A 24,864-nucleotide genomic window follows, 5' to 3' on the forward strand; every position below is an offset into this window, starting at 1 on the left:
AGCTGTGTGTTAGTGGAAACGATGTGACAGGCACACCTGTTTCCACTGCCATTTGCTGTGTAGGGGCCGGACAGAGCTGCCAGGGTGGTCAGAGGTGAAGCTGCTTAGTCACCAGCGTCAGGTAATTAACTGTCTCGGGACATCTGCACACTCACTGACATCTGATCTGCGCAGCCACAGTCATCTGTGTTGTGTGCAGCCCACTGCCTATTCATCTCCCCCTCCTGCAGCTTCTGCTGTTAACTGTTTGTATACTGCCATTCCTATAGCCAGGGCCCAGGGTGGGAGCACAGGAACTGATACTGTATGTGGTGGGAGTCGTCAGCCGTAGGGATTGTGTCAGTGCACATGGTTTATTTATGTAACACATCAGACCCCCGTGTTCTGCATACACAGTTACACACACACAGTAGGTAAAGGGCTGCTGTAGCTGGGCCTGGCACTGCAGGGTTAACTTCCCCTTTCATCTGCTTCAGACAGTGTGCTGGGAGATGAGGATCTTCTGAAGATGGAAGACGATCTGATTGGAAAGTATGGGGGCAGGTGGAAGGTGTACTGTGCCTTGCTGAACACTGTCTGCAAGTGCAGCAGGAAAGGTCCCATCCATGAAGGTAAGAGGACACAGAGGGAGGGGGCATGGTAAAAAGGATCACTATTGCATACATGCCTTCATGGGCAATTAATAGCAATGACATTGGCAGCATCCATTTTTATTAGTAAGTATTGGCTGCAATTAGTTTTTATTTTTATTTTGTTATTGATGGCCAATACAGTTGCTCATTACGTTGGCAATATGTAATCAAGGGGGTAATTCAGACCTGATCGTAGATGTGCGAAAAAACACACATCTACGATAATTTTCTCTGACATGCGGAAGGATGCCAAGCACAGGGCAAGTCTACCCCGCATGCCGAGTCCTGCCACCCCCCCCCTCCGGCCCTTCCCCGCACGCAGACATGCGAAAGCATCACACAGCGGTGGTGCTTTTGCATGGTTTGAGTAGTCCTCTGCCTATGCAGCCTGCAAAGGCAGACAGCTACCCACCGTGTTTTGGGTCGCTGCGTTTGCGTTGACGCCCCGTTTCCGCCCACCTCCAGGTGTTAAACTGCTTTGTGTAGGTGTACTATAAAGGTATGCTGGTGTCTATTTTATTGTAATGACTGACTTGGAGTGCGTCCCCTTTGTATGTGTATCTATATTACTATTGGGAAAGGTACCTGAGCATGCTGCTACTGTTCACCCTTAGTGCCGGATAGTAACATATGGTATGTGTGTGTGTATATGTAGGGGGGCACCAACATTTATCATGCCTCCGGGCGACTGGGACGAACTTACGCCACTGCTTGTACCATTGGATTTTTCTCCCAAACGAAGGACACTAGAATGAAAATTTTAAAGCCTCCTGTTAGTGCTTCATCTACACGGTATAGCCCTGAATTTTCCAATGCGTAGCTCTTTGCAAAATAGAGATATTGGCAAGGAAAAGCTGTCTTGTACCTTTGCATTTTTCTCCCAAACGAAGGACACTAGAATGAAAATTTTAAAGCCTCTTGTTAGTGCTTCATCTACACGGTATAGCCCTTAATTTTCCAATGCGCAGCTCTTTGCAAAAGAGAGATATTGGCAAGGAAAAGGTGTCTTGTACCTTTGCATTTTTCTCCCAAACGAAGGACACTAGAAAGAAAATTTTAAAGCCTCCTGTTAGGCCATCATCTACACGGCATAGCCCTGAATTTTCCAATACGCAGCTCTCTGCAAAAGAGAGATATTGGCAAGGGAAAGCTGTCTTGTACCTTTGCATTTTTCTCCCAAACGAAGGACACTAGAATGAAAATTTTAAAGCCTCCTGTTAGGGCTTCATCTACACGGTATAGCCCTGAATTTTCCAATGCACAGCTCTTTGCAAAAGAGAGATATTGGCAAGGAAAAGCTGTCTTGCACCTTTGCATTTTTCTCCCAAACGAAGGACACTAGAAAGAAAATTTTAAAGCCTCCTGTTAGGCCATCATCTACCCGGCATAGCCCTGAATTTTCCAATACGCAGCTCTTTGCAAAAGAGAGATATTGGCAAGGAAAAGCTGTCTTGTACCTTTGCATTTTTCTCCCAAACGAAGGACACTAGAAAGAAAATTTTAAAGCCTCCTGTTAGGCCATCATCTACACGGCATAGCCCTGAATTTTCCAATGCGCCCCAATAAATGTACATCAGTTATATTAAATATTAATTGTAGGACGTTTGGGGGTGCAACCAGAGACAAGTAATGTTATGCAGGAAAGGAGAAGAGAAAAGAATGTCTCTTTTGCTGGCGCACAAATGATGATTTAAAAATTAACTTTTAATAAATGCATTAAAATTGTCTAAACACGAAATAAAGTACAATAAGTTTGTATAATGTAATTACCATATATAATAAATTGAAATACATTTATTAATATCAAGGTTCGCTACCTGTGTTGTGTCTTTATTATTGATCCAAATTGACTATATCAATTAGTCTGATACTGAATTACTGGACACTATGTAATATTAGTTGAATGTATATTAGTAATTCACTTGACAAATGTCAGAACCTGACAATAGTTCTACATATCATACACTTACAGCACTCTTTCCACAATATTTTCCCTTTATTCCAGATCAAATGGTATAATCCCCCACAGTAATTATTCCTGTTATAGTATAGTACAGTATGGTTGCTGGGGACGTCTTTAATGAAAAGAGAGGGAACATCTAATGTGTCTCCTTATGGGTAAAATACTTGCAAGCTAAGTGCTATGAATAGCATCAGCATGTAGATAAATGCTGAGTGTTAGGTGAGTAATGCAGATAAATAGGGATATCTAATAATTCTATAGAATAGTGGGTGAATTATTAGATATCCCTATTTATCTGCACCTCTAAGCACACTATTTGACTGTCCACACCCTGCTGTGCCTATTACCCATCTCCTCCACCACCCTCAACACTGACCCACACATCATTCACCCACAAAGATACAATAAAGGTAGTTTGGATAAATTAGCTAAATGAAATGGATTTAACCAATTTATCTAAATGACCATTTTTGGATGTTTTCCAGTGTTTGGGAGCAAATGGTCAATTGTCATTTGCTGCCACATATTAGCATAATTTTGTTTCAACTAGAAAAAAAAATTGGACAGATAATCTAAGTGTGGATCCAGTTTAATGCTGATTTCAGAGCCAACTATAGACTTGATTGAGGTACTGTGTCCCCGGTACCAAATACCAATTAAAATAATATTGTGAGGTGTTCAAAAAAGACTGAAAATGAGTGGAAATTATGGTTATTGAGGTTAATAATACTATGGGATCAAAATGACCCCCAAATTCTATGATTTAAGCTGTTTTTTAGGGTTTTTTGAAAAAAAAAACCTGAATCCAAAACACACCCGAATCCGACAAAAAAATTTCGGTGAGGTTTTGCCAAAACGCGTCCGAACCCAAAACACGGCCGCGGAACCGAACCCAAAACCAAAACACAAAACCCGAAAAATTTCCGGTGCACATCACTACTTAATTAGAACTTCGGTCAATGTGAATTAACCATTGGACTCAACCATGGTTATCCTTAAAACCCAGGGGTCTATTTAAGATCGATCTTAATCGATGTTGGGCTTCCAGGTTGAAAAAAACACACACATTTACTAACATTTTAAAATTTATATAAAAAATTATCTGTTCGTAAATGCAGTGCACATGGTTTTGCCCAACTGCTAACAAAAATCCTGCTGCGATCAACTCAGAATTACCCCCCCATGTGCACTGCAGGGAAGGCAGATTTAACATGTGCAGAGAGAGGCCCTCATTCCGAGTTGATCGCTCGCAAGCTGCTTTTAGCATCATTGCACACGCTAAGCCGCCGCCTACTGGGAGTGAATCTTAGCATCTTAAAATTGCGAACGAAAGATTCGCAATATTGCGAAAAGACATCTCTGTGCAGTTTCTGAGTAGCTCGAGACTTACTCTGCCAGTGCGATCAGTTCAGTGCTTGTCGTTCCTGGTTTGACGTCACAAACACACCCAGCGTTCGCCCAGACACTCCTCCGTTTCTCCAGCCACTCCCGCGTTTTTCCCAGAAACTGTAGCGTTTTTTCCCACACGCCCATAAAATGACCAGTTTCCGCCCAGAAACACCCACTTCCTGTCAATCACACTCCGATCACCAGAATGAAGAAAAAACCTTGTAATGCCGTGAGTAAAATTCCTAACTGTATAGCAAATTTACTTGGCGCAGTCGCAGTGCGAACATTGCGCATGCGCAATAATCGGAAAATCGCTGCGATGCGAAGAAAATTACCGAGCGAACAACTCGGAATGACCACCAGAGTTAGATTTGGGTGTGGTGTGTTCAATCTGCAATCTGATTTGCAGTGTAAAAATAAAGCAGTCAGTATTTACCCTGCACAGAAACAAATTAACTCACCCAAATCTAACTCTTTCTGCACATGTTATATCTGCCTCCCCTGCAGTACACATGGTTTTGCCCAACTGCTAACAAAATTCCTACTGCGATCAACTTGGAATTACCCCCATCGATTGGTGTTTTCACACTGCTCGTTCCAACCGCAAAAACTATGAAGAGGATGGGGGCATATACGCAGGGTCCATCCTGTGCATGTGCCTACATTTTCTCCGGGTGCCCCACAGAAAATGCGAATGCCTCTGCCTGTCAATCAGTAGAGGGCGTACCTTCGCAGGTATATCGCGATCATGAGCCATGTCTCCCATTTTTGTCATTATAGGTGCTCTGTGAGCTGCTGACCATGCCCCAGCCCCTCTGTCTCCCGTGAATAGACATTGGGGCTTATTCAGACCAGATCGCTTCAATTTATTTTCACCCAGCGGGCAATCAGGTCTGCACTGCACATGCGTATGCGCCACAATGCGTAGGTGCGACGGTCCGGAGATCACAAGAAGATTGACAAGAAGAGGGTGTTTGTGGGTGAATGTTTCTAGGGAGTGTCTGGAAAAACACTGGAGGGACCCGGCGTTTTGTGGGAGGATTTGTGACGTCACCTCAATGGCTGAGTAAGTGCTGAGCTGTGCAGCTCTTGTGCACATGTGATCACACACCTGCACAGCAAATTTTCCCTTCCGCTGTAGGCGGCAACTACCTGATCACAGGGATGCAAAAAACACACCCTAGCAATCAGGTCTGAATTACACACAATGTGCATATTTGCAGAGCAACAAGCTACAGGGAGCCTTCCACCTCCCCCCCCCTTCCTCATGACTATGGGACACTGGGGGGGGGGTTGTTTGGGTTAGCTGGACATTCCCAAAAAAAGTGACTGTCCTGCAAAAATTGGGTTAGTTGGGAGGTATGTGCAAATACATTTATTGTTTTGCATGCAGGGTAAATACTGGCTTCTTTGACATTTAGCCACAAATGCTGCACAGTTGAATTACAGTATTACACTGCAATTAACAGTTATGCTAGGACATTCCTTCTCCCAAAATCTACCTCTCTCTGCATGTTACATCTGTCCCACAGTGGCGTGCGGTGAGGTCAGTGGCTAGTGAGGCACTACAGCCATAATGTCCGCCGAATCCTGCCGATGACCCTTAGCCAATGCCCGCTACTGCCTCTGAGCCGATACCCACTGCCACCGCCAATGGCTTACAAACTCTCCCACAATCAACTGACCCAGCCCTCCACCACTAATTTCTATCTCAGTCCGATGCCGCCAATGCCCGCCTGCTCATTGTTCTTGTGATATATTATAAATTTTTAAAGAAAAAAAAATGAGTGTTTGGGACTGGGAAGGGTGAGGGAGGAGGACATGAATGCAATTTTGTTGTCAATGGCTTCCATTAACTTAAAGGAGAAGGGTCTGAATGGGTTAAAAAAAATGTGTGAGGTCCCCCCTCCTTAGTATAACCAGCCTCTTTGAGCCGGTCCTGGTTATTTAAATACTGGGGGAAAAATTGGACAGAGGTTCCCCGTATTTAGACAACCAGCACCGGGCTCTTAGACGGGTCCTGGTTCCAAAAATACGTGGGACAAAAGATGTAGGGGTCCCCCATATTTTTAAAACCAGCACCGGGCTTCACTAGCCAGAGAGATAATGCCACAGCCGGGGGACACTTTTATGTAGGTCCCTGCGGCCCTGGCATTACCCCTCCAACTAGTCACCCCTGGCTGGGGTTCCCTGGAGGAGTGGGGACCCCTTAAATCAAGAGGTTCCTCCCCTCGAGGCACCCAAGGGCCAGGGGTGAAGCCCAAGGCTGTCCCCAGCACCCCTGGGTGGTGGGTGCCGGGCTGATAGCCATATGTGTAAAAAAAGAATATTGTTTTTTTGTTGTGGAACTACAAGGCCCAGCAAGCCTCCCGCACTTGCTGGTACTTGGAGAACCTCAAGTACCAGCAGGCGGGGAAATAACGGGCTCGCTGGTACCTGTAGTTCTACAACAACAAAAAATACCCAAATTAAAACACAAACACACACACCGTGACAGTAAAATTATTGAGACAGGCTGTAGCATGTGAATGCATGAAACCCTATAAAAGTGATGGATTGGGTGACTATTACAATACCCACTGTTGCTGTCTGAAAAATGATGGATTTATAGATTGCTCTGCCGAGATATGTTTTTTTCTAAAATGCACCACAGGTATGGATGGATAGTATACTTGACGACACAGAGGTAGGTAGAGCAGTGGCCTACTGTACCGTACTGCTATATATTATATTATTTATTATTATTATTATTATCCTTTATTTATATGGCGCCACAAGGGTTCCGCAGCACCCAATTACAGAGTACATAAACAAATAATCAAACAGGAAAACAGCAACTTACAGTTGATGACAATATAGGACAAGTACAGGGTAAATAAACATAGCTACATCAGCAGATGACACTGGAATAAGTATCAGGTGGCAGAAGACTGCTGGATTTGGTGCAGCTGAAGATTATTAAAGTAAGAAAAGAGTAAGCACATGAGGGAAGAGGACCCTGCTCGTGAGAGCTTACATTCTAAAGGGGAGGGGTAGACAGACAGGGGTGAGACAGATGGTGTACATAGAGAGCGTGGAACAGAGGTTTAGGATGAGATTTGGCTGGGTTTGGTGAAGAAGTGGGTCTTGAGAGCCCATTTGAAGTTTTGTAGAGAGGTGGAGAGTCTGAGGGGGAGAGGTAGGGAATTCCAGAGAAGTGGTGCAGCACGTGAAAAATCTTGGAGGTAGGAGTGGGAGGAAGTAATCTGTAGGCAGGAGAGTCGGCGTGCATTAGCAGAGCGAAGAGGACGGGTGGGAGTGTAAAGCGAGATAAGATCAGAGATGTAGATGGGAGAGGAGTGGGTGAGGGCTTTGTAAGCAAGTGTGAGAAGCTTGAAATGGATTCTGAAAGGGAAGGGGAGCCAGTGAAGCACTAGTAAGAGAGGAGAGGTGGACATAGTGCATTTGGTGAGGAAAATGAGCCAGGCAGCAGCATTGAGGATAGATTGGAGTGGAGAGAGGTATTTGTCAGGAATGCCAGTCAGGAGGAGATTACAGTAGTCCAGTCTGGAGATGACCAGTGAGTGGATAAGAGTCTTAGTAGCATCCTGGGTCAGAAAGGGTCTGATCCTGGAAATATTTTTTAGATGAAAACGGCAGGTTTGTGAGAGGTGCTGAATGTGTGGTTTGAAGGAGAGGGAGGAGTCAAGGATTACTCCAAGACAGCGCACTTGTGGGGTAGAGGAGATAGTAGTGCCATCAATAGATAATGAGATTGTAGGAGGTGAGGTTATGCGGGAGGGAGGGAAGATGATCAGCTCGGTCTTAGACATGTTAAGTTTAAGAAAGCGCTGGGACATCCAGGAAGTGAAAGCAGAGAGACAGTTGGAGATACGAGTGAGGAGAGTAGGGGAGAGGTCTGGAGAGGAAAGATAGATTTGAGTGTCATCAGCATAGAGATGATATTGGAAACCAAAAGAACTAATGAGCTTACCTAGTGAGGACGTATAGAGAGAGAAGAGGACCAAGGACAGAACCTTGGGGTACCCCTACAGTTAGTGGAAGTGAGGGGGAGGTGGAGTCATGAGAGGAGACATAGAATGAACGGTCAGAAAGGTAGGACGACAACCAAGAGAGGGCAGTGTTACGCAGACCAATGGAGTGAAGGATTTGCAGTAGGAGAGGATGGTCCACAGTGTCAAAAGCAGCAGAGAGATCAAGTAGAATAAGTAGAGAGTAGTGTCCCTTAGATTTAGCAGCATGGAGGTCATTGCATACTTTTGTAAGGGCAGTTTCAGTGGAGTGGAGAGGACGGAAGCCAGACTGGAATGGGTCAAGCAGTGAGTGTGAGGAAAGAAAAGAAGTAAGGCGGTTGTAGACAATACGCTCAAGGAGTTTGGAGGCAAAAGGGAGAAGAGAGATGGGTCGGTAGTTGGAGAGAGTGTTTGGATGAAGGGTAGGTTTTTTAAGAATAGGAGAGATGAGAGCGTGCTTGAAGGCAGAGGGGACAGTGCCTGATGAGAGGGAGAGATTGAGAAGGTGGGAAAGATGGGAACAAGCAGAAGAAGAGATGTGGCAGAGGAGGCGGGAGGGGATAGGGTCAAGTGGGGAGGTGGTGAGGGGACAGGAACGAATGAAGGCCATGACTTCCTCTCCAGATGCATGGAAGAAAGATGACTGAGTTGGTGCGAGGGATGGGGAGGGTTGGTAAGGGATGGGAGAAGGCTGGTTACTGATAGTCTGGTGTGATGTGATGTCCTGACGTATGGAGTTAATTTTAGATGTGAAGTAAGTGGCAAAGTCAAGAGCAGAGAGTGAGGAAGGGAGACGAGGTGGAGGTGGGCAGAGGAGTGAGTTGAGAGTGGCAAAGAGGCGCCGGGGGTTGGAAGACTGGGAGGAGATGAGGTTCTTGAAGTATGACTGTTTAGCAAGAGAAAGGGCAGCACTGAAGGATGAGAGCAAAAGTTTGAAATGGAGGAAGTCTGCCTTAGAGCGTGATTTCCTCCAGTGTCGCTCAGCAGTACGTGAGCATTTTTGCAGATATCTGGTGCATTTGGTGTGCCAGGGTTGAGGTGTTAATTTGCGAGGGTGAATAGTGGTTGGTGGAGCAACAGAGTCAAGAGCAGAAGTAAGGGAAGCATTGTATGTGGAAGTGGCTTGTTCAGGGCCTGAGAGAGAGAGAGAATAGGAGAGAGAAGTGAGTCAAACAGGGAGGAAAGGAATGTGGTGTCAATAGCTTCAATGTTACGCTTAGTGATGGTAGCCTTAGGAGGTAGAGATGGGGAAGTCGAGAGAGATAGGTTGAAGGAGAGCAGGTGGTGGTCAGAGAGGGGAAATGGGGAGTTGGAAAAATCAGAAATATCACAGCGCTGAGTGAAGACCAGATCCAGTGAGCTCCCATTCACATGGGAGGGTGAGGAGGTCCACTGGGAGAGACCAAGTGAAGAGGTGAGGTTAAGGAGTTTAGAGGCAGGGGATTGTGTGGGGATGTCAATAGGGATGTTGAAATCACCTAGGATAATGGTGGGAATGTCAGAAGAGAGGAAGTGAGGAAGCCAGGAAGCAAAGTTGTCGATGAATTTGGAAGCAGTGCCAGGGGGGCGGTAAATGACAGCTACTCTAAGATGGACTGGTTGGAAGAGGCATATGGAGTGGACCTCATATGTAGAGAATATAAGGGATGGTTCTGGTGGTATGAGTTGGTAGGAGTAACTAGAAGGTAAAAGGACCCCAACACCACCCCCATGGCGACCCCCTGGTCGGGGGGTGTGTGTGAATGTAAGGCCCCAAGCAGAGAGAGCAGCAGCAGAAGTAGTGTCAGAGGGCGTAATCCAAGTTTCAGTAATGGCTAGTAGGTGTAGGGAGTTGGAAATGAAAAGGTCATGAGTGGGGACGTCAAATCTACATGGAGCAGCTGGAGGGGACAAGAGCAGGTTTGCAAAATATAGATAGAAGAGCATATATGCTGGCGCATTCTCCATGATTGTGTCAGCTTATGTTTTGGTGCACTGCACTTTCCTCCACTAAGTTTTAGCTATTTTGGTTAAACGCAAGTGTAGTTGCTTCTCGCCCTTTTGGCTGTGATCTTGTATCGTGGTTGAAGAGTCTGCTGGAGGGATTGTTTTCTTCATTGGCGAGAGACTGAAGATATTCCAGGATGGAAGGCTTGGGAACACTATCCGTTTTTAAGTTGTGGAAGAGTTGAAAGACCGGATTGGACTACATTCTATAGTAAAGGATATCTTTGTATTTATTAATCCTCCCTTTATATGTGTCTGTCTTTCAATAAAGCTTCGGGCTTGTGATTCCCTCACCCTCTTACACTCCACACCCATAGCCTTATTAACTGTTGTATTATTGTGTTGTTTAAATGTATAGTGCAGTTCATGATTTATAGTGTAGGCTGGCCTGTGCTGTAGTTCTTGAACTGTACTATACCGACAGCATTTGTATTGTGTTTTATCTGTGCTGCAACACAGTACTTATGTGTGTAATGTTTATGTATGTTTTTTGCTTCTTTATGTCAATAAAGACTGCTTTTTCAATCCAATATCTGAAAACAATCAATGTTTATCTTTGATGGCAATAGAAGTGGTATGATATTTGCTGCTTTTGAAAGGCAATATCTGATATGTCCCCTATCTGGGAACCATATATTAAATGGCTTTTCAGAAAAGGGAGTTGGTAGAAGAGCTTTGTCTTCCAACCCCCGGCGCCTCTTTGCCACTCTCAACTCACTCCTCTGCCCACCTCCACCTCGTCTCCCTTCCTCACTCTCTGCTCTTGACTTTGCCACTTACTTCACATCCAAAATTGACTCCATACGTCAGGACATCACATCACACCAGACTATCAGTAACCAGCCTTCTCCCAACCCTTACCAACCCTCCCCATCCCTCGCACCAACTCTGTCATCTTTCTCCCATGCATCTGGAGAGGAAGTCATGGCCCTCATTCGTTCCTGTCCCCTCACCACCTCCCCACTTGACCCAATCCCCTCCCGCCTCCTTTGCCACCTCTCTTCTGCTTTTTCCCATCTTTCCCACCTTCTCAATCTCTCCCTCTCATCAGGCACTGTCCCCTCTGCCTTCAAGCACGCTCTCATCTCTCCTATTCTTAAAAAACCTACCCTTGATCCAAACACTCTCTCCAACTACCGACCCATCTCTCTCCTCCCTTTTGCCTCCAAACTCCTTGAGCGTATTGTCTACAACCGCCTTACTTCCTTTCTTTCCTCACACTCACTGCTTGACCCATTCCAGTCTGGCTTCCGTCCTCTCCACTCCACTGAAACTGCCCTTACAAAAGTATGCAATGACCTCCATGCTGCTAAATCTAAGGGACACTACTCTCTACTTATTCTACTTGATCTCTCTGCTGCTTTTGACACTGTGGACCATCCTCTCCTACTGCAAATCCTTCACTCCATTGGTCTGCGTAACACAGCCCTCTCTTGGTTGTTGTCCTACCTTTCTGACCGTTCATTCTCTGTCTCCTCTCATGACTCCACCTCCCCCTCACTTCCACTAACTGTAGGGGTACCCCAAGGTTCTGTCCTTGGTCCTCTTCTCTTCTCTCTCTATACGTCCTCACTAGGTAAGCTCATTAGTTCTTTTGGTTTCCAATATCATCTCTATGCTGATGACACTCAAATCTATCTTTCCTCTCCAGACCTCTCCCCTACTCTCCTCACTCGTATCTCCAACTGTCTCTCTGCTATCTCTTCCTGGATGTCCCAGCTCTTTCTTAAACTTAACATGTCTAAGACCGAGCTGATCATCTTCCCTCCCTCCCGCATAACCTCACCTCCTACAATCTCATTATCTATTGATGGCACTACTATCTCCTCTACCCCCCAAGTGCGCTGTCTTGGAGTAATCCTTGACTCCTCCCTCTCCTTCAAACCACACATTCAGCACCTCTCACAAACCTGCCGTTTTCATCTAAAAAATATTTCCAGGATCAGACCCTTTCTGACCCAGGATGCTACTAAGACTCTTATCCACTCACTGGTCATCTCCAGACTGGACTGCTGTAATCTCTTCCTGACTGGCATTCCTGACAAATACCTCTCTCCACTCCAATCTATCCTCAATGCTGCTTCCCGGCTCATTTTCCTCACCAAACGCACTACGTCCACCTCTCCTCTCTTACTAGTCCTTTAATATACTATTAAACAAATTAAAATGGTAAAAGTTATTGTACTGTAAGTAAAAATAAAAGAGCCAACATATCAATCCCAGTTTTGGATTACTTTAATTAACAAAAAAAAATGCATATAGCAGAGGATAGTTTCAATCTGCCTACCTCTGGGTTATGTGCCCAGCATGCTTCCATTGCTGTACTCTGCTGCACATGTAAGTGCAATAGATCCTGAAGCACTCACTCGTCATGGGAAAGTACCAATGTGTTTCTTCGTTGGTTGATGGAAGAAACATCTTACAAAAACTCTCCAGATTATTGACTTTTTAAAGTTTTTCTAGGAAACGTTTTAGATGAATGCTTATTAGCCTTTGTCAGTATGGACTTTTGCAAAGTGTCTCTGTGGCGCAATCAGTTAGTGTGTATGGCTATTAACCAAAAGGTTGGTGGTTCAATCCCACCCAGGGACGTAATTGACCTTGTTATCAGATTTTGGTGATTTTTAAGTAGACAAGTCAAAATTTCAAACCCCCTCTTATGGTGTAGGGTACCTGGCCTTCTCTGATGTAATCAGAGTTAGATTTGATTCAGTGATTTTATAAAAACAGCTAGGAAGCACAATTTAGCAGTGGGTTGCAGAGAAAAAGAAATATGCTGGCAAAAAAAATCCAATTGAGTGATTAAACAGCTCTTCATTTTCTGGCTTTATTTTTATGCTATCAAATTTGTTCTCTGAAAAGTGTCCACAAAGCCAAGTCTCTGATTAACACCTTTGTAAGGATGGTTTTTCACCTATTACTAAATTAAACTTGCTTCATTGGAAAGGCAGCAAGATGCATCCTCATTTCAATGTCTACTGAAATAATACAGGTTGACACCAGGAAACATTAACGCCACTGCATCCTTGCTGCTTTCTCATGTGGAAGTCTGTTTAATGTGAAAACAAGGTGATATCTAATTAGCACACAGGTAAGGAATTAAGAACATCTTTATTTAAGGGTGAAAATGTTTCTCACAAAATCGTTGCCCCAATGCATCATTGAAATTCAAGCTGGAAAGATGATTTTAATATATCACTTGTACATTTTGTATTGCTCTTCTGGTGACAATGTAGTTTGTTTTTGTCAATTACCATTTTAATAATAGGGTAAAGAAAATTAAGTGGATTTTTAAAAGAAAACAATACTTTCAATATACTATTAAAACAAATTAAAATGGTAAAAGTTATTGTACTTTAATGAAAAATAAAAGAGCAAAAATATCAATCCCAGTTTTGGATTACTTTAATTAACAAAAAAAATGCATATAGCAGAGGATAGTTTTAATCTGCCTACCTCTGGGTTATGGGCCCAGCATGCTTCCATTACAATACTCTGCTGCACATGTAAGTGCAAGAGATCCTGAAGCACTCACTCATCATGGGAAAGTACCAATGTGTTTCTTCGTTGGTGGATGGAAGAAACATCTTACAAAAACTCTCCAGATTATTGACTTTTTAAAGTTTTTCTAGGAAACGTTTTAGATGAATGCTTATTAGCCTTTGTCAGTATGTACTTTTGCAAAGTGTCTCTGTGGCGCAATCAGTTAGTGTGTACGGCTATAAACCAAAAGGTTGGTGGTTCAATCCCACCCAGGGACGTAATTGACCTTGTTATCAGATTTTGGTGATCTTTAAGTAGACAAGTCAAAATTTCAAATCCCCTCTTATGGTGTAGGGTACCTGGCCTTCTCTGATGTAATCAGAGTTAGATTTGATTCAGTGATTTTATAAAAACAGCTAGGAAGCACAATTTAGCAATGGGTTGCAGAGAAAAAAAATATGCTGGCAGAAAAATCCAATTGAGTGATTAAACAGCTCTTCATTTTCAGCCTTTATTTTTATGCTAACAAATTTGTTCTCTAAAAAGTGTCCACAAAGCCAAGTCTCTGATTAACACCTTTGTAGGGATGGTTTTTCACCTATTACTAAATTAAACTTGCTTCATTGGAAAGGCAGCAAGATGCATCCTCATTTCAATGTCTACTGAAATAATACAGGTTGACACCAGGAAACATTAACGCCACTGCATCCTTGCTGCTTTCTCATGTAGCAGTCTGTTTAATGTGAAAACAAGGTGATATCTAATTAGCACACAGGTAAGGAATTAAGAAAATCTTTATTTAAGGGTGAAGATGTTTCACAAAATCGTTGCCCCAATGCATCATTGAAATTCAAGCTGGAAAGATGATTTTAATATATCACTTGTACATTTTGTATTGCTCTTCTGGTGACAATGTAGTTTGTTTTTGTCAATTACCCTTTTAATAATAGGGTAAAGAAAATTAAGTGGATTTTTTAAAGAAAACTATACTCTCAATATACTATTAAAACAAATTAAAATGGTAAAAGTTATTGTACTTTAAGTAAAAATAAAAGAGCAAAAATATCAATCCCAGTTTTGATTACTTTAATTAACAAAAAAAATGCATATAGCAGAGGATAGTTTCAATCTGCCTACCTCTGGGTAATGGGCCCAGCATGCTTCCATTGCAGTACTCTGCTGCACATGTAAGTGCAAGAGATCATGAAGCACTCACTCATCATGGGAAAGTACCAATGTGTTTCTTCATTGGTTGATGGAAGAAACATCTTACAAAAACTCTCCAGATTATTGACTTTTTAAAGTTTTTCTAGGAAACGTTCTAGATGTATGCTTATTAGACTTTGTCAGTATGTACTTTTTGCAAAGTGTCTCTGTGGCGCAATCGGTTAGTGTGTCCGGCTACTAACCAAAAGGTTGGTGGTTCAATTCCAACCAGGGATGTAATTGACCTTGTTATCCGATTTTGGTGATCTTCAAGTAGACAAGTCAAAATTTCAAACCCCCTGTTATGGTGTAGGGTACCTGGCCTTCTCTGATGTAATCAGAGTTAGATTTGATTCAGTGATTTTATAAAAACAGCTAGGAAGCACACTTTAGCAGTGGGTTGCAGAGAAAAAGAAATATGCTGGCAAAAAAAATCCAATTGAGTGATTAAACAGCTCTTCATTTTCTGGCTTTATTTTTATGCTAACAAATTTGTTCTTTGAAAAGTGTCCACAAAGCCAAGTCTCTGATTAACACCTTTGTAGGGATGGTTTTTCACCTATTACTAAATTAAACTTGCTTCATTGGAAAGGCAGCAAGATACATCCTCATTTCAATGTCTACTGAAATAATACAGGTTGACACCAGGAAACATTAACGCCACTGTGTCCTTGCTGCTTTCTCATGTGGAAGTCTGTTTAATGTGAAAACAAGGTGATATCTAATTAGCACACAGGTAAGGAATTAAGAAAATCTTTATTTAAGGGTGAAGATGTTTCTCACAAAATCGTTGCCCCAATGCATCATTGAAATTCAAGCTGGAAAGATGATTTTAATATATCACTTGTACATTTTGTATTGCTCTTCTGGTGACAATGTAGTTTGTTTTTGTCAATTACCATTTTAATAATAGGGTAAAGAAAATTAAGTGGATTTTTGAAAGAAAACAATACTGTCAATATACTATTAAAACAAATTAAAATGGTAAAAGTTATTGTACTTTAAGTAAAAATAAAAGAGCCAAAATATCAATCCCAGTTTTGGATTACTTTAATTAACAAAAAAAAATGCATATAGCAGAGGATAGTTTCAATCTGCCTACCGCTGGGTTATGGGCCCAGCATGCTTCCATTGCTGTACTCTGCTGCACATGTAAGTGCAAGAGATCATGAAGCACTCACTCATCATGGGAAAGTACCAATGTGTTTCTTCGTTGGTTGATGGAAGAAACATCTTACAAAAACTCTCCAGATTATTGACTTTTTAAAGTTTTTCTAGGAAACGTTTTAGATGAATGCTTATTAGCCTTTGTCAGTACAGACTTTTGCAAAGTGTCACTGTGGCGCAATCAGTTAGTGTGCACGGCTATTAACCAAAAGGTTGGTGGTTCAATCCCACCCAGGGACGTAATTGACCTTGTTATCAGATTTTGGTGATCTTTAAGTAGACAAGTCAAAATTTCAAACCCCCTCTTATGGTGTAGGGTACCTGGCCTTCTCTGATGTAATCAGAGTTAGATTTGATTCAGTGATTTTATAAAAACAGCTAGGAAGCACAATTTAGCAGTGGGTTGCAGAGAAAAAGAAATATGCTGGCAAAAAAATCCAATTGAGTGATTAAACAGCTCTTCATTTTCTGGCTTTATTTTTATGCTAACAAATTTGTTCTCTGAAAAGTGTCCACAAAGCCAAGTCTCTGATTAACACCTTTGTAAGGATGGTTTTTCACCTATTACTAAATTAAACTTGCTTCATTGGAAAGGCAGCAAGATGCATCCTCATTTCAATGTCTACTGAAATAATACAGGTTGACACCAGGAAACATTAACGCCACTGCATCCTTGCTGCTTTCTCATGTGGAAGTCTGTTTAATGTGAAAACAAGGTGATATCTAATTAGCACACACGTAAGGAATTAAGAAAATCTTTATTAAAGGGTGAAAATGTTTCTCACAAAATCGTTGCCCCAATGCATCATTGAAATTCAAGCTGGAAAGATGATTTTAATATATCACTTGTACATTTTGTATTGCTCTTCTGGTGACAATGTAGTTTGTTTTTGTCAATTACCATTTTAATAATAGGGTAAAGAAAATTAAGTGGATTTTTAAAAGAAAACAATACTTTCAATATACTATTAAAACAAATTAAAATGGTAAAAGTTATTGTACTTTAATGAAAAATAAAAGAGCAAAAATATCAATCCCAGTTTTGGATTACTTTAATTAACAAAAAAATGCATATAGCAGAGGATAGTTTTAATCTGCCTACCTCTGGGTTATGGGCCCAGCATGCTTCCATTGCAATACTCTGCTGCACATGTAAGTGCAAGAGATCCTGAAGCACTCACTCATCATGGGAAAGTACCAATGTGTTTCTTCGTTGGTGGATGGAAGAAACATCTTACAAAAACTCTCCAGATTATTGACTTTTTAAAGTTTTTCTAGGAAACGTTTTAGATGAATGCTTATTAGCCTTTGTCAGTATGTACTTTTGCAAAGTGTCTCTGTGGCGCAATCAGTTAGTGTCTACGGCTATAAACCAAAAGGTTGGTGGTTCAATCCCACCCAGGGACGTAATTGACCTTGTTATCAGATTTTTGTGATCTTTAAGTAGACAAGTCAAAATTTCAAATCCCCTCTTATGGTGTAGGGTACCTGGCCTTCTCTGATGTAATCAGAGTTAGATTTGATTCAGTGATTTTATAAAAACAGCTAGGAAGCACAATTTAGCAATGGGTTGCAGAGAAAAAAAATATGCTGGCAGAAAAATCCAATTGAGTGATTAAACAGCTCTTCATTTTCAGCCTTTATTTTTATGCTAACAAATTTGTTCTCTAAAAAGTGTCCACAAAGCAAAGTCTCTGATTAACACCTTTGTAGGGATGGTTTTTCACCTATAACTAAATTAAACTTGCTTCATTGGAAAGGCAGCAAGATGCATCCTCATTTCAATGTCTACAGAAATAATACAGGTTGACACCAGGAAACATTAACGCCACTGCATCCTTGCTGCTTTCTCATGAAGAAGTCTGTTTAATGTGAAAACAAGGTGATATCTAATTAGCACACAGGTAAGGAATTAAGAAAATCTTTATTTAAGGGTGAAGATGTTTCTCACAAAATCGTTGCCCCAATGCATCATTGAAATTCAAGCTGGAAAGATGATTTTAATATATCACTTGTACATTTTGTATTGCTCTTCTGGTGACAATGTAGTTTGTTTTTGTCAATTACCCTTTTAATAATAGGGTAAAGAAAATTAAGTGGATTTTTTAAAGAAAACTATACTGTCAATATACTATTAAAACAAATTAAAATGGTAAAAGTTATTGTACTTTAAGTAAAAATAAAAGAGCAAAAATATCAATCCCAGTTTTGATTACTTAAATTAACAAAAAAAAATGCATATAGCAAAGGATAGTTTCAATCTGCCTACCTCTGGATTATGGGCCCAGCATGCTTCCATTGCAGTACTCTGCTGCACATGTAAGTGCAAGAGATCCTGAAGCACTCAGTCATCATGGGAAAGTACCAATGTGTTTCTTCGTTGGTTGATGGAAGAAACATCTTACAAAAACTCTCCAGATTATTGACTTTTTAAAGTTTTTCTAGGAAACGTTCTAGATGTATGCTTATTAGCCTTTGTCAGTATGTACTTTTTGCAAAGTGTCTCTGTGGCGCAATCGGTTAGTGTGTCCGGCTACTAACCAAAAGGTTGGTGGTTCAATCCCACCCAGGGACGTAATTGACCTTGTTATCAAGTTTTGGTGATCTTTAAGTAGACAAGTCAACATTTCAAACCCCCTGTTATGGTGTAGGGTACCTGGCCTTCTCTGATGTAATCAGAGTTAGATTTGATTAATTGATTTTATAAAAACAGCTAGGAAGCACAATTTAGCAGTGGGTTGCAGAGAAAAAGAAATATGCTGGCAAAAAAAATCCAATTGAGTGATTAAACAGCTCTTCATTTTCTGGCTTTATTTTTATGCTAACAAATTTGTTCTCTGAAAAGTGTCCACAAAGCCAAGTCTCTGATTAACACCTTTGTAGGGATGGTTTTTCACCTATTACTAAATTAAACTTGCTTCATTGGAAAGGCAGCAAGATGCATCCTCATTTCAATGTCTACTGAAATAATACAGGTTGACACCAGGAAACATTAACGCCACTGCATCCTTGCTGCTTTCTCATGTAGCAGTCTGTTTAATGTGAAAACAAGGTGATATCTAATTAGCACACAGGTAAGGAATTAAGAAAATCTTTATTTAAGGGTGAAGATGTTTCTCACAAAATCGTTGCCCCAATGCATCATTGAAATTCAAGCTGGAAAGATGATTTTAATATATCACTTGTACATTTTGTATTGCTCTTCTGGTGACAATGTAGTTTGTTTTTGTCAATTACCCTTTTAATAATAGGGTAAAGAAAATTAAGTGGATTTTTTAAAGAAAACTATACTGTCAATATACTATTAAAACAAATTAAAATGGTAAAAGTTATTGTACTTTAAGTAAAAATAAAAGAGCAAAAATATCAATCCCAGTTTTGATTACTTTAATTAACAAAAAAAAAATGCATATAGCAGAGGATAGTTTCAATCTGCCTACCTCTGGGTAATGGGCCCAGCATGCTTCCATTGCAGTACTCTGCTGCACATGTAAGTGCAAGAGATCATGAAGCACTCACTCATCATGGGAAAGTACCAATGTGTTTCTTCATTGGTTGATGGAAGAAACATCTTACAAAAACTCTCCAGATTATTGACTTTTTAAAGTTTTTCTAGGAAACGTTCTAGATGTATGCTTATTAGACTTTGTCAGTATGTACTTTTCGCAAAGTGTCTCTGTGGCGCAATCGGTTAGTGTGTCCGGCTACTAACCAAAAGGTTGGTGGTTCAATTCCAACCAGGGACGTAATTGACCTTGTTATCAGATTTTGGTGATCTTTAAGTAGACAAGTCAAAATTTCAAACCCCCTGTTATGGTGTAGGGTACCTGGCCTTCTCTGATGTAATCAGAGTTAGATTTGATTCAGTGATTTTATAAAAACAGCTAGGAAGCACACTTTAGCAGTGGGTTGCAGAGAAAAAGAAATATGCTGGCAAAAAAAATCCAATTGAGTGATTAAACAGCTCTTCATTTTCTGGCTTTATTTTTATGCTAACAAATTTGTTCTTTGAAAAGTGTCCACAAAGCCAAGTCTCTGATTAACACCTTTGTAGGGATGGTTTTTCACCTATTACTAAATTAAACTTGCTTCATTGGAAAGGCAGCAAGATACATCCTCATTTCAATGTCTACTGAAATAATACAGGTTGACACCAGGAAACATTAACGCCACTGTGTCCTTGCTGCTTTCTCATGTGGAAGTCTGTTTAATGTGAAAACAAGGTGATATCTAATTAGCACACAGGTAAGGAATTAAGAAAATCTTTATTTAAGGGTGAAGATGTTTCTCACAAAATCGTTGCCCCAATGCATCATTGAAATTCAAGCTGGAAAGATGATTTTAATATATCACTTGTACATTTTGTATTGCTCTTCTGGTGACAATGTAGTTTGTTTTTGTCAATTACCATTTTAATAATAGGGTAAAGAAAATTAAGTGGATTTTTGAAAGAAAACAATACTGTCAATATACTATTAAAACAAATTAAAATGGTAAAAGTTATTGTACTTTAAGTAAAAATAAAAGAGCCAAAATATCAATCCCAGTTTTGGATTACTTTAATTAACAAAAAAAAATGCATATAGCAGAGGATAGTTTCAATCTGCCTACCGCTGGGTTATGGGCCCAGCATGCTTCCATTGCTGTACTCTGCTGCACATGTAAGTGCAAGAGATCATGAAGCACTCACTCATCATGGGAAAGTACCAATGTGTTTCTTCGTTGGTTGATGGAAGAAACATCTTACAAAAACTCTCCAGATTATTGACTTTTTAAAGTTTTTCTAGGAAACGTTTTAGATGAATGCTTATTAGCCTTTGTCAGTATGGACTTTTGCGAAGTGTCACTGTGGCGCAATCAGTTAGTGTGCACGGCTATTAACCAAAAGGTTGGTGGTTCAATCCCACCCAGGGACGTAATTGACCTTGTTATCAGATTTTGGTGATCTTTAAGTAGACAAGTCAAAATTTCAAACCCCCTCTTATGGTGTAGGGTACCTGGCCTTCTCTGATGTAATCAGAGTAAGATTTGATTCAGTGATTTTATAAAAACAGCTAGGAAGCACAATTTAGCAGTGGGTTGCAGAGAAAAAGAAATATGCTGGCAAAAAAATCCAATTGAGTGATTAAACAGCTCTTCATTTTCTGGCTTTATTTTTATGCTAACAAATTTGTTCTCTGAAAAGTGTCCACAAGGCCAAGTCTCTGATTAACACCTTTGTAAGGATGGTTTTTCACCTATTACTAAATTAAACTTGCTTCATTGGAAAGGCAGCAAGATGCATCCTCATTTCAATGTCTACTGAAATAATACAGGTTGACACCAGGAAACATTAACGCCACTGCATCCTTGCTGCTTTCTCGTGTGGAAGTCTGTTTAATGTGAAAACAAGGTGATATCTAATTAGCACACAGGTAAGGAATTAAGAAAATCTTTATTTAAGGGTGAAAATGTTTCTCACAAAATCGTTGCCCCAATGCATCATTGAAATTCAAGCTGGAAAGATGATTTTAATATATCACTTGTACATTTTGTATTGCTCTTCTGGTGACAATGTAGTTTGTTTTTGTCAATTACCCTTTTAATAATAGGGTAAAGAAAATTAAGTGGATTTTTTAAAGAAAACTATACTGTCAATATACTATTAAAACAAATTAAAATGGTAAAAGTTATTGTACTTTAAGTAAAAATAAAAGAGCAAAAATATCAATCCCAGTTTTGATTACTTAAATTAACAAAAAAAAAATGCATATAGCAAAGGATAGTTTCAATCTGCCTACCTCTGGGTTATGGGCCCAGCATGCTTCCATTGCAGTACTCTGCTGCACATGTAAGTGCAAGAGATCCTGAAGCACTCAGTCATCATGGGAAAGTACCAATGTGTTTCTTCGTTGGTTGATGGAAGAAACATCTTACAAAAACTCTCCAGATTATTGACTTTTTAAAGTTTTTCTAGGAAACGTTCTAGATGTATGCTTATTAGCCTTTGTCAGTATGTACTTTTTGCAAAGTGTCTCTGTGGCGCAATCGGTTAGTGTGTCCGGCTACTAACCAAAAGGTTGGTGGTTCAATCCCACCCAGGGACGTAATTGACCTTGTTATTAAGTTTTGGTGATCTTTAAGTAGACAAGTCAACATTTCAAACCCCCTGTTATGGTGTAGGGTACCTGGCCTTCTCTGATGTAATCAGAGTTAGATTTGATTAATTGATTTTATAAAAACAGCTAGGAAGCACAATTTAGCAGTGGGTTGCAGAGAAAAAGAAATATGCTGGCAAAAAAAATCCAATTGAGTGATTAAACAGCTCTTCATTTTCTGGCTTTATTTTTATGCTAACAAATTTGTTCTCTGAAAAGTGTCCACAAAGCCAAGTCTCTGATTAACACCTTTGTAGGGATGGTTTTTCACCTATTACTAAATTAAACTTGCTTCATTGGAAAGGCAGCAAGATGCATCCTCATTTCAATGTCTACTGAAATAATACAGGTTGACACCAGGAAACATTAACGCCACTGCATCCTTGCTGCTTTCTCATGTAGCAGTCTGTTTAATGTGAAAACAAGGTGATATCTAATTAGCACACAGGTAAGGAATTAAGAAAATCTTTATTTAAGGGTGAAGATGTTTCTCACAAAATCGTTGCCCCAATGCATCATTGAAATTCAAGCTGGAAAGATGATTTTAATATATCACTTGTACATTTTGTATTGCTCTTCTGGTGACAATGTAGTTTGTTTTTGTCAATTACCCTTTTAATAATAGGGTAAAGAAAATTAAGTGGATTTTTTAAAGAAAACTATACTGTCAATATACTATTAAAACAAATTAAAATGGTAAAAGTTATTGTACTTTAAGTAAAAATAAAAGAGCAAAAATATCAATCCCAGTTTTGATTACTTTAATTAACAAAAAAAATGCATATAGCAGAGGATAGTTTCAATCTGCCTACCTCTGGGTAATGGGCCCAGCATGCTTCCATTGCAGTACTCTGCTGCACATGTAAGTGCAAGAGATCATGAAGCACTCACTCATCATGGGAAAGTACCAATGTGTTTCATCATTGGTTGATGGAAGAAACATCTTACAAAAACTCTCCAGATTATTGACTTTTTAAAGTTTTTCTAGGAAACGTTCTAGATGTATGCTTATTAGACTTTGTCAGTATGTACTTTTCGCAAAGTGTCTCTGTGGCGCAATCGGTTAGTGTGTCCGGCTACTAACCAAAAGGTTGGTGGTTCAATTCCAACCAGGGACGTAATTGACCTTGTTATCAGATTTTGGTGATCTTTAAGTAGACAAGTCAAAATTTCAAACCCCCTGTTATGGTGTAGGGTACCTGGCCTTCTCTGATGTAATCAGAGTTAGATTTGATTCAGTGATTTTATAAAAACAGCTAGGAAGCACACTTTAGCAGTGGGTTGCAGAGAAAAAGAAATATGCTGGCAAAAAAAATCCAATTGAGTGATTAAACAGCTCTTCATTTTCTGGCTTTATTTTTATGCTAACAAATTTGTTCTTTGAAAAGTGTCCACAAAGCCAAGTCTCTGATTAACACCTTTGTAGGGATGGTTTTTCACCTATTACTAAATTAAACTTGCTTCATTGGAAAGGCAGCAAGATACATCCTCATTTCAATGTCTACTGAAATAATACAGGTTGACACCAGGAAACATTAACGCCACTGTGTCCTTGCTGCTTTCTCATGTGGAAGTCTGTTTAATGTGAAAACAAGGTGATATCTAATTAGCACACAGGTAAGGAATTAAGAAAATCTTTATTTAAGGGTGAAGATGTTTCTCACAAAATCGTTGCCCCAATGCATCATTGAAATTCAAGCTGGAAAGATGATTTTAATATATCACTTGTACATTTTGTATTGCTCTTCTGGTGACAATGTAGTTTGTTTTTGTCAATTACCATTTTAATAATAGGGTAAAGAAAATTAAGTGGATTTTTGAAAGAAAACAATACTGTCAATATACTATTAAAACAAATTAAAATGGTAAAAGTTATTGTACTTTAAGTAAAAATAAAAGAGCCAAAATATCAATCCCAGTTTTGGATTACTTTAATTAACAAAAAAAAATGCATATAGCAGAGGATAGTTTCAATCTGCCTACCGCTGGGTTATGGGCCCAGCATGCTTCCATTGCTGTACTCTGCTGCACATGTAAGTGCAAGAGATCATGAAGCACTCACTCATCATGGGAAAGTACCAATGTGTTTCTTCGTTGGTTGATGGAAGAAACATCTTACAAAAACTCTCCAGATTATTGACTTTTTAAAGTTTTTCTAGGAAACGTTTTAGATGAATGCTTATTAGCCTTTGTCAGTATGGACTTTTGCAAAGTGTCACTGTGGCGCAATCAGTTAGTGTGCACGGCTATTAACCAAAAGGTTGGTGGTTCAATCCCACCCAGGGACGTAATTGACCTTGTTATCAGATTTTGGTGATCTTTAAGTAGACAAGTCAAAATTTCAAACCCCCTCTTATGGTGTAGGGTACCTGGCCTTCTCTGATGTAATCAGAGTTAGATTTGATTCAGTGATTTTATAAAAACAGCTAGGAAGCACAATTTAGCAGTGGGTTGCAGAGAAAAAGAAATATGCTGGCAAAAAAATCCAATTGAGTGATTAAACAGCTCTTCATTTTCTGGCTTTATTTTTATGCTAACAAATTTGTTCTCTGAAAAGTGTCCACAAAGCCAAGTCTCTGATTAACACCTTTGTAAGGATGGTTTTTCACCTATTACTAAATTAAACTTGCTTCATTGGAAAGGCAGCAAGATGCATCCTCATTTCAATGTCTACTGAAATAATACAGGTTGACACCAGGAAACATTAACGCCACTGCATCCTTGCTGCTTTCTCATGTGGAAGTCTGTTTAATGTGAAAACAAGGTGATATCTAATTAGCACACAGGTAAGGAATTAAGAAAATCTTTATTTAAGGGTGAAAATGTTTCTCACAAAATCGTTGCCCCAATGCATCATTGAAATTCAAGCTGGAAAGATGATTTTAATA

The 24,864-nt window shown here is 40.1% G+C and overlaps 2 non-coding genes across 2 annotated transcripts; both read left to right on the plus strand.

Moving 5' to 3' along the window:
• The first annotated feature begins 18,340 nt into the window (after nt 1-18,340).
• TRNAS-ACU (transfer RNA serine (anticodon ACU)) lies at nt 18,341-18,414 on the plus strand. The gene has a single exon. It is a non-coding gene; the product is annotated as a tRNA-Ser (tRNA).
• Nucleotides 18,415-21,851: 3,437 nt separating this feature from the next.
• Nucleotides 21,852-21,925, plus strand: TRNAS-ACU (transfer RNA serine (anticodon ACU)). Its single transcript has one exon. It is a non-coding gene; the product is annotated as a tRNA-Ser (tRNA).
• Nucleotides 21,926-24,864: the final 2,939 nt, after the last annotated feature.

The sequence above is a fragment of the Pseudophryne corroboree genome, chromosome 8 (assembly GCF_028390025.1).
Source record: "Pseudophryne corroboree isolate aPseCor3 chromosome 8, aPseCor3.hap2, whole genome shotgun sequence".
Lineage (NCBI taxonomy): Eukaryota > Metazoa > Chordata > Amphibia > Anura > Myobatrachidae > Pseudophryne > Pseudophryne corroboree.